Genomic DNA, 11,190 nt, shown 5'->3' with positions numbered 1-11,190 from the left:
TGTAGCCATATATGGAGCACGAATATTTCCAAATGGAGGAAAAGAAATAGGATTCCAATCAAAAGGAATTCCTTGATCAGTGGACTCCGGATTTGTCGCCATATGTTTCAACCTAAGATCAACTAAGGAGTGAGCATGGAGGATGTTATCCATGGTAAATTAATTTTATTTTAATCAAAGTAACATAAAAAGACAAAAGAGGGATAATCTAGGCAAAAGGTTTACCAAGTAACTATGAACTGCAGAATACCTCCCGACGAATCGAGAAGTACGGGCAGGAAATCTCCCCGAATGATGTGTTCGGTGTATCACAGTGTACAAGGTGGCCGACTCGGTTACCTAAGGATGAATAGAAACCTAGTGTTGTCCTCCCATATATACCCAAAAGTACATGGAGGCGCAATCTGTATAAGTGTTGTCTAATGCAAAACTGCACAGTGAGAGCATTCCCATATACTTTATGTACTGTAACACCGCCCTATATACCCGAAGGTACGTGGACAAGCTACAATATACTCACGTATGTGGAATGAGGTATCACACTCGGGATGTATTGCAGACAAGTTAGCGACAACTGCTTTGTTTTACGACACCGGAACACGTCTCTAGCCTAGACCTCTAAATGTTTTTCGTTAGGTGACAATGCTCCATTAGGTAAATTCAGATAAATTTTAAGTTGATATTCTTTAGAATTTGTCTTTCAAGTTTCACCACGTGATGTATGTTTGCAATTCCTAAAATGAAACTAATATGATAAGCATTCTTTCCATTCAATTTTAACAATGAAAATCCTTAGCTCGTAGGGATAAAGCAATCAGATTTTTGGCAAAGAGCACAATCTAAATGCAATTTCCCTACACTATTCCTCTCAGCACACACAAACTTTTCCAATGCAACATGCATCTATTTCCTTTTTAATTCCCTTAATGTGAATATCAACAAAAAGGAAATATGCACATACAACCAATCAATATTTCATATGAACGAAGACTTTTATGACAGTTCAAATTCGAAGGAAGAGAAGACTTTATGACACTTTCTTTTGAATGAATATTAATCAATTATATCCTAAATTTGACTATTGATCGATAATGACAAAGAAAACATGAAGAAACATTAATAATTCCAATCAAAGTTGGGCTAGACCAGGAGATAAAAACTCATTTTCTGAGACATAACATTCATTGATCAATCAACAAACAATTGAATAGAGAAAATTTGGCAAACAACTCTTTCCAAAGGTGGGAAACTGATCCTAGGAGGATCAGTGCAGCCCAAAGTGGGAGACAGTGTGCTTCAGAGCACTATCCCTAAGCCAGGAATGCTCTGCAACGCACTGTGTCCCTCACAAACCTGCGCTGGTGATAGTAAGCCATTTCAAGAGGCAATTTGACACAGTTTTGACCACTTTTTCAATGTAAACAACTAAATTACAATCTATGAACACAAATAAGGTCTGCAAGGATGTCTTAGGAGGTGGATAAGCTACTAGGAAAGAGGATTCTTACCCAGCGGAGTTGCCAATTTGTTTTGGAGAATTTAGCATCTACAGATAAATACTAATTCACTAGACAAGTAGTTGTGCCTAGAACAATAGTTTAAAGTGTTTTAGACTTTTCCTATAAGCAATAGATAAGAAGAGATGATAGAAGGCCTACCTGTAGTTCCACTTTCCTCTCGTCTCCCCTGTATCGATTCTGTCGCTCCTTCCCATACTTAATCCACTTGAGAAGTACCCTGTAAACAAAACAGAAGACAAAAATCGATCAAAGAATACAATCCATTGAATATAAATGAAATGAATCAGAAGCAATTCAAACATATAAGCATTATGAAAGAACACAACATATGGAAAAAGGTTCAAACACTTTATTAGATAGAAGAAGGAACTACAACCATCAATGTCTGATTCAAAGTCATTCCTCCATCTTGGATCCCATCCACATCACATCAAAAGCAAGACAAGCTTGTGGCATCACATCATTTTCTCCAAAGTCAAGTCTCATAGCAGTGTTATCTCCTTACAATTCAACATAATCCAGCCAACCCCTGATCACTTAGATGAGTGGTCAATTTATAAAAAATGAAGGAGGTTTTGTCATTAATGGTGACATTGAATGGCCTTCCATACTTAGAATTAGTTCTATGGAGGAAGGGTTGAGAGGATAGGATGCTCCTTAACTCATTCCTCATCCATTTTCGAGCTCATAGGAGTTGATAAGATAGGGAAACTTCTAGATGACTCCAAAAGATAAGAATATTCCCCAAACCCTATTTGAATTTCGCTCATTCTCGCCCAACGTAGGTGAAAGGAAGCCTAAGTTCTCTGCAGAGTGCCCTGGAAGTGGAATCAACTACTCTGCAGCACACCTTCATAAGGGCTTACTAGCACTAGTCCCTCTAGAGGAAATTTATGGATGTCTTCAAGTCATGAAACTGTCTGGGAAGGAGGCATTCAAAGGGTTGACTTGTTTAGGGCATGGAACAATTGAATTTAGGGTTTGATGAGCCTTAAAACACTGATCTGAATGTTGGAATTTGATGTGCCCAAATGGATATGTAACAAATAGAGGGAGTTGATTATGATGAGATATTCGCTCTCGTAGCTCAGTACACTTCTATCTGGTCCCTTATTTCTATTACTGTAGAAATGCGTTGGCAGATCCATTAGATGGATGTGAAGACTATTTTTCTGAATGGAGTTATGGAGGAGGAGGTGTATGTTGAGCAACCCCAGGGCTTTGAGGTACTTGGGAGGGAGACCCATGTATGTCGGTTGAGGCAAGAACTCTACGGACTTAAGCAAGCTCTGAGAGCTTGGTATTCAAAGATTGATACTTACTTGCACAGATGGGTTTCATGAACAGTGATGTAGATCCAAACCTATACTACATTGTTGTAGGGGATGATCCGCTCATTCTTTTGTTGTGTGTTGATGACTTGTTCATTACTGGGGCATAAATATTGATTAGTGGTTTCAAGGATGAGCTTTCTATGGAGTTTGAGATGAAGGACATTGGGTTGTGTTGAAGCCCCAAAAATTGGGTCGACAACAAGGGGGATACCCACCCGGTACGGACCTTGGTTGGCAGCTCCTTATCCGTTTGGTATAGCAGGTTCGACTGGGGATAATGGGACCAGTTTCCCAATCTAAGGGTGTGTGTGTGTGTAGAGTTGGATGTCGTTGATCTAAGAATACTTAAAGCTAATCTAATTCAAAATTTTAAATTAAATCTATGCTATTGTAATCTAATGAAAAACAGCACATCTAATCTATGCTAACCCGGGGTGTATCTCTTCTATTATGCGATCTAAAAAGATTTCAGACAATAACTGGTAATAAATATCATTCAGCTATCATAAGAATAGAAATCAATTAAGATGAACTACTTTGCATAAAAAGTTAGGCAAAACAGTTGTGAACAGCATATCGCATAATGAGTTATTCATATATCAAACATAAATAAATGACTCCATCGTACAAAAGTGCCAAATGGTAACTCAGACATTCATGCAACAACATATAAACAACTAAAACTGTATATCACTTTCAGAATATAAGCAGAAATGGCCAAGAGATAAAAGTACCATTTATGACTGATCCTACTCATAAGCTTCAAGCAAAAATGATTTATCTCTACTTGTTCTAACATCTACTAAGAGTAAAAAAGTGCAACATTAGTAGCAGACATCAAATGCAAACATTAATAAACCTCGATCCATCCATTCATCAAAACCTCCTCTGAGGGTGCAGAAGTGCATGTTCTGAGGACAAGTTTTTGACAAATTTCTGGACCCTTCTCCAAATGCAATGAGAAGGGTTAAAATACTACTTCCTAATTCTAATAATAGTTTGTTTACAAAATTTAGGATGCGGTTTTCAAATGACCGTCCTTTTTGTAATCTAATTTTAAAGAAAAAACAACATTCTAAATAAGACTATTTCTGAATCTGATCTTTAAAGATGCAAGTGTTCATCCTGGGCTTGAGGAGAGTCGGTTGGCTGACTTCTACTTTGAGCTGGGCTGCGAAAACGGAATCTATGAGAGATGGCATTACTTTTTCGGCCGCTTTTATGATGCATTTCACAGTCATCCATTGACTATGCGGCTTGACCAAGTATGCCCAGTAACACTCCCAATTTAACCTGTTTAATGCTTGGATCGCTTTTCCATTTTCCTGTGCCTTCTGTTTCCATTCTGCTTTATGTTGGGGACTATATAATACATCCAGTAGGGGAATTTCTTCTACATTAAGTAGAAGTTCAGAAGGTGGAGCGATAGGAATGTGCTTCGTTTCTATGACACTGCTGACTATGGTCGAACCACTTCTTGTGCTACCTGTGTATTGCTCATAGGCGTTCTTGGGGCTTGCCCTTCAAGATTGATCAGCTCGTTGAAGGTTTCCCATTCATTGTCTAATTCTGTCATGACGGATGGTGTTATAGACAATTTTGTACCTTACAGCAACAAGCATGAATTGTCAATAATCCAAGGGATCCAAAGTTCCCTAAACATGATGTTCCTACCCCTAGAGGAACAAGGTCAGCAAACCAACAGCTCTCAGATCAGTTCTCCACCTAAAAACACTCAAAAACAAGCAATCCGGAAATCAAAGCAGGTGCTCCACTAGGCTTCTGCGCTGAAACACAACTACTCCATGGTGTACCTACGTTGCAAAGTAGGTAGAACAAAGCCCACCTGCGTTGGGCGAGTTTGGACATGTGGCACAGTGAGTCATTGCTTTGTAATCTTCCAAAATGACACTTGGATCAGGTATTTCGCCTTGTGATGAGTCAGAGGCTTTGTTTCTCCAAGTGGAAGCAAGGTTCACCAAGTGGACTCAAGAACTGAAGATCAACTAAAGATTAACTGAAGAGAGAGAAGACACAAGGCAGCTACACATCAGTTGCAAGCTGACTCATCCTTTCTCAATTCATCTATATATTGAGCTCTCTCCTATGAGCTCAAGAGGCTGGAATTTTGTGCAAAGTAATGATATGCTGTTGGTTTCATTCTTGAGTTATTGGGTGATTGTTTGAGAGAGGTGAAGAAGAGCAATTCTTTCTGCTGGGAGGTGTTGCTGGGTTGGAGCCTGCAATGGTTGTAATACTCTCAGAACCTTTATTTCTTCATTAATAAAAGCTATTGAGGTTCTTCTATGTGCTCTTGTTTCAATTATATATTGTGATAATTGCATGTTTGGTTTACACTAATCCATGAACCAGTTATGATTGCATGCCTCTTGTAGTTTCCTTCTTTGTTGTTTTGCAGGATCTCATTGCAGCTGGGCGAGCAGAAGGACAAAGAGCTAGGAGCAAGCGGCCAAAGAGGAGAGTTTGGATTCGACATTAAGCGCAAGGCAACGGTTAGTGCTTTCTCCATTCTCTTTTGCTTTCATAAAGAAGTAAACCTTCAGTAGTTTGTTTTACAGTTGTTGCTAAGGAACTGTCACCCTTAGAGTGGGTTAGGGTCATCCGAGTTGGATACTTTTCCCTACAACAAACTGGCGACCATACTGGGGATCGTATCCGTTTTATTATGTTTGTAGTATTTTGCTATTCATTTCCTGAACGAAAGAGTACCAAATCGAAAAGCTTTTGACTATATCAAAAGCGAAGTAGAGGGCAGCTACTCTTGCTCATTTTCTGAGCAAATTCATGATTTGAAGAGCTGATCTACAAAGATCCTTGTAAGCTCTTAGTGATAGCTTTGCACCTTCTAAATCATCCCTTTGAGTATGCTTGACTGATTGCTTCTGATTTGAGCAAAAACCGTGCATTTTTGAGAAAATTATGACCCGGAAACTGTGAAAACGCAATTCTCGTTTTCCAAAGCAGGTAGTACACAGGCTACCTGCTTTGCAACGCAGGTCCCGAACTAGCTACCCGCGCTGAGAGCCAGTTTGACTGTGCAGAGCCTGCGTTGGCCCAAATTTGCTTAGTACATTTGGGGTTTCCTCCTTTCTCTTGCCTGTTTTCACTTAGTTTTGCTGCTAGGTGTCAGTTTTGTGCCTGTTTTGAAACCAATATTACTTGCCATCATTCCGCCTCTGTTATATAACAAAATTGTACTTGTTCTTTGTATTTCTTACTCATTTACAATTTCCCATAACGAAAAGTAAACTAGTCATGCTTTTGGCCTCTTAGATCTGAACCTGTGTTAGGCGTTTTGCTGGTCTAAAGAGTTAGCTTGTTTGCTGTCCATAGCTGATTAGTCATTTTACTTTCGTTAGTATGGTTTGATTTCATGTATTTCCAGTGATTAAGCAAGTGAATCTTAAGGTGTCTTTTGATTTTGGACAAACTTGTTTACTTTCGCTTTAAATCGAAATCAAAGTTATATAACCACTTTCTTTTTGTAATCCATCCACATTAAGAAAGGGAAAAGAAAATACATGCATTGTGCATTTGAAAAAGTTTGCATGATGATTTAGGAGAAAGTGCATTAGTTTGTGCTGTATGAACTGTGTGAAAAGAATTTGCTTTTCTTCTCCCTCAGTAGTTAAGATTTTCATCAGTCAAAAAGATTTGAAAGAGCTTGCTTCTCATCTTAGGCTGCATTTAGGAATTTGTCATATACATCTCGTGGTGAACCTTGAAAGGCAAACTTTAAAAAGATCAACTTAAAATATATTGAATGAACCTAACAACGCATTTGAAACATAACGCAAACATCTAGAGGTCTAGGTAGAGACGTGTTCTGGCGTCGTTAAACATAGTGACTGTCGATCTCTACGAAGGTGGGTGATTCCTCCTGAGAGTCGGTGGCACTAATACGGACTTGTGCTCCCACGTACCGTCGTGTATATATTGGGAGACCCCTATAGGCAATTATCCTTTATCCATAGGAAGCCGTGTCGACCGCCCTACTGATCGCGATGCAGTGAACACAGCATTCACGAAGATCGACCACCCGTACCGTAAAACGTATTCTGTGGTTTCGTGAAAAGTTTGGCACACCCTCTGCCTAGAACTCCAGAGCAGTTTCTTTTGGCCCTTTTCAAACTCTATAACTGAAAAGGTCCAACCGAGCATTTGTCACTTCGGGCTCGTTAATACATCGAAGGCGACTAGAGTCATCTTTAGCTTTTTCTCGACTCTTAAAACATGAAAAAGCAAAGTTATGTTTAAAAGCGTCTAATAAAATTCATTCAAATCGGAAACACAAATTTTCCCCTTTATATTTTAGTTGATCGAGTAATCCGCAATCGTGGAAGAAAGTCAATTGAATATCCGTCGTTCTCGGAGGCTTGCGAGTCAACCGTCTTTGTCTCCGGAATCGAAAACAATCCGGACAAAGCGAGCTCGTCGAACCAGTTCAAAATCTCCTTTAAAAGTTAGAACAAGCGTTCCAACAACATCTGAGATTCTGGTCACTCCAAACATTTCCGGAAACCCTGCCTCAATAGAAGAAGTTCGATCGCCACAGAGGGACAGTAATACTGATCCTAGTCTGGGGGCAAATACTTGTATGACTGAACCAGTTCCATCTGTAACCGGTCCAGAGAGTTTTGTTCCTCAAACATCCGTCGTGGTCGATACAACCCCTTCTTCGGCACCGGAAATATTTTACGGACCTGACGGTCTTCCTCTTCCACCTGGTCTGATTGCGATAGAGGAAATTATAGAGGAACCGCAAGTATCCACTCCAATTCAATTTGGAGTAGGGGTCACTCTATTTCCTACTACAACAGAAGTTTGTCCATCACCAGTGGAAGTTCCTATAGAATCACTAGGTGATCAATTGGATAGACTAAAAATGACTGAACAACCGTCGACATCTAGGACTATGTCGAATGACCTGCTGCAAATCCAACAATGTTCGCCGGCATACCATCTGTCCCAACTAGCTCGCAGTCGCTAGAAGGAGTCCACCAAGAGACTATCTCGACGGTATGGTCTGTTCCTATTTGTTCCGGAGTAATGTCTGGTAACTCTCATGGTGAGGCTCATCAAATTGACCCTTTTGGGAATCTAATTAGGCCATCCAGTCCTCCAAGACAGGCAGTTGCCTTGAGTTCTGGGTTGCTACCGTATGGGGGGCAGTACCCATACGGGAGCTCTCAACCTTATTCAAGTTATGGCGGAATTGCAACGAGTAGTTGGGTACCTATGCTATCCCAGCCACCGAGAGTTGTATATTCTATTCAACATTGTGTACCTGTGACAAACATCCCAACTACACCAGCTATTGTGACCGTGTCGCAAGTTCAAACGATGCCTGTTGTATGTCAACCTCAGATTGCTCAGGTTCTCATGCAACAGCCCCTTGACCCTGCGACCCAACCACAATCACCTACTGGTGGGACAACACAAGTACAGTTGGGTACAACTACCCCACATCATGGTCCAATGGTTAGTGTAGCACAACAACCCATGGTGTCGCAACCGTGGATAATGCAATACCAACAGCCGCAATTCCAACAAGTGTACCAAGGTTCTGAACATCAAATATTTGCGAATACTGGACAACCATATATTCAAAATGGTCAAAATCAACCACTTTATAGTGGTCAAGTCCATCAATCGTATTCATCGTACCAACATCAACTCCATTATGTTGGTATGCAAAGACCGACTGTTCAGGCAATTCCATCGTATCCTGGTTACGCTTCACCTAACTTGAACCAACAGTTACCATTCGTGGCGACTTTAGAGTTGCCTGATTTACATCGGTTAACAAACGATCCAATTGCTTACGCCCCTTGGTGGCCAGTGATTCCACACAAACTTCCATCCGACATTCCTAAATTCAATGGAAATCCAGGTGAAGACTCGTCGAATCATGTGATGACATTTCATCTATGGTGTTCGTCGAACACTTTGAATGACGATTCGATAAGGCTTCGCCTCTTTCAGAGGACATTGACAGGTCCAGCGGCAAAATGGTATATAGAATTGCCTAGAGCTTCGTTCGACAATTTTGGCTCCCTTGCCACGACATTCTTGACCCACTTTCAATTACCAATAAGGTACGAAACGGGAATAGAGATATTGACTAACTTCAAACAGACAACCGCAACTCATATATCAGATCATATACATGAGTGGCGACGTCGACGAAGAATGGTTAAGACATACGTTCCTGATCAGCTTTTAGCTGAGTGGTTTATAAAGTCATTACTTCCGGATATAACGGAAGATGTAGCAAAGGGAGGAGTCGTAACAGAAGAGCAAGTTATCGCTCGTGCAAAATACTTGGATTTAGTATATACTCAGTCCGGCACGCTCTATGACAAAATACCAGACGCCCCTAGACCAGATTTTTCAATCCCTCCTCCTCCTAAATCAAACAGTGACTCTCATGCCGGCGATGGCGTGATTGGCACGGCAAACACGAATCCGAAAAGGACCAATCAAAAGAAGGCCCGTAAGGATTCGAATCAAAATGCGCATGAAGAAGTTCTTGCTTCGGAAGTAAATGCCGTATCGACAGATAGGGGCAAAGAAACCAATCAACCAGGAAGCAAGAAGAATCAAAACAAAGGGAGGAAGAATAAACAAGGTGGGTCATCCCCTAAGAAAAATTCTTCAAACCCTCCTGGGAATAGGAAACGGTTTCCGTGTCAAATATGCGATGACAAAGATCACAACACTAAGGATTTCCCATTCAAAGCTGAGCTAAAGAGGTTCTTTAAAAGTCCTCATACCTCAACTGTGTCAAGTGATCAATTTCCTAACCCAGGTCAAAATCTGGTTGATAGTGGAAACGCTTCCCCGTCCCAAGTACTTATGTTGTCGATTTCGAAACAGCAAAATGATGCTTTGATTTCGACAAGGAGCAAAGATTATGGGAATCCACAGGTGTCGAGCGATAAAGGGACAGATCAACCTAGCAGTTCGACGACAACTTCGGCAGAAGTTGTACCCCCCTTCACACATGAATTAACAATAAAACCGCCAAAAGGAGTAGTACACAAGTCGACATTTAATCCTCGTGCCAGAGCGGCACAACATTACAACATAGTAGAAGATTTGGCGCAATCGCCATCTGCTATGTCGACTCTTGAGGTATTACAGCATTGCCCATCCCAAAGGCAGGCATTGTTATCAGCAATTGGTGGGGTGGATCCTAAAGATTCCAATCTAGTATCCTTTGATCACAAAGGGTATGATCCTCAGTTGCCGGCTCAATTAGCTTTCCTCGTCCAAGTGAAAGCCCTCAACAAAACAGTTCATAGAACGATTATTGATGAGGGAGCATCGACGTGTATTATGTCGATGAGTTGCTGGAAAACTTTAGGATCTCCAACCTTGTCGCGATCATCGACGACATTAAAAGCATTCGACGGGAGGATATATACCCCTTACGGTATCCTTAGTAACCTGAAGGTTGAACTAGGGGGCAAAACAGTAGAAATAGATGTTGAAGTCATCGATGGCAATCTTGACTATAACATCCTACTAGGAAGGCCAAGGATTTATGCCATGCAAGCTGTTGTGTCGACTTATTTTAGGAAGATCGCATTCCCCTTTGAAGGAGGGATTATGGTTGTCGATCAACAAAACTTCCTCCCTAATGGTTCACAAGTTACAGGAAGCGTTCCCATGATCCATGGCAGCGACCGGTCGATTCAAGAAATTGGAGTAGGTCTGTTGAAAGACCCCACTATGATGGGAACTTTCGCGCTACCACCTCCTATTTATATAGGAAATGTACCATTTGTAGCAACATGCAACATGGTATCCACCTTGAAAGTCATAGAAGGCAGAGTCGCTATGGATCATGCAATGGTTTTGCCGCCAAGTCCCATTGAAATATTGTAGCAATCAATGTTTCATGCATGGGAGGCAAACCCAAATCAACGCTCGTCGAGCGTTTGGGTAGATAGATCTAGGGAATATGGTACCCCATTAGATCCTTGGTCGAAAGTACATGGGACTGACGAAGGAATCTTACAATCAATGATGATTGAGGAGGCACCATGGAATGATCACCACCATCGTTCCCTTCTTCCAGAATACGAAGAAGATACTCAGAAATATCTTTACCACCCTTCCGTCTTTGAATTCCTAACAAATACTGTAAACACGGTGGATTCCGAGCGAAACTTATCAAATATCGAAGAGACTATAGCCATAAATATCTCGAAAAAACCTGATGTTGTAGAGAATATTCATGTTGGCAAAGGTTGTTCCCCTTCAGAACTGAAAATATATAACGCTCTCTTTCATGAATTTAGAGATGT

The sequence above is a fragment of the Pinus tabuliformis genome, chromosome 3_2, assembly GCF_031772625.1.
Source record: "Pinus tabuliformis cultivar Carrire ecotype Pingquan chromosome 3_2, CPIR1, whole genome shotgun sequence".
Taxonomy (NCBI): Eukaryota; Viridiplantae; Streptophyta; class Pinopsida; order Pinales; family Pinaceae; genus Pinus; species Pinus tabuliformis.
This window is presented reverse-complemented; position numbering follows the sequence as displayed.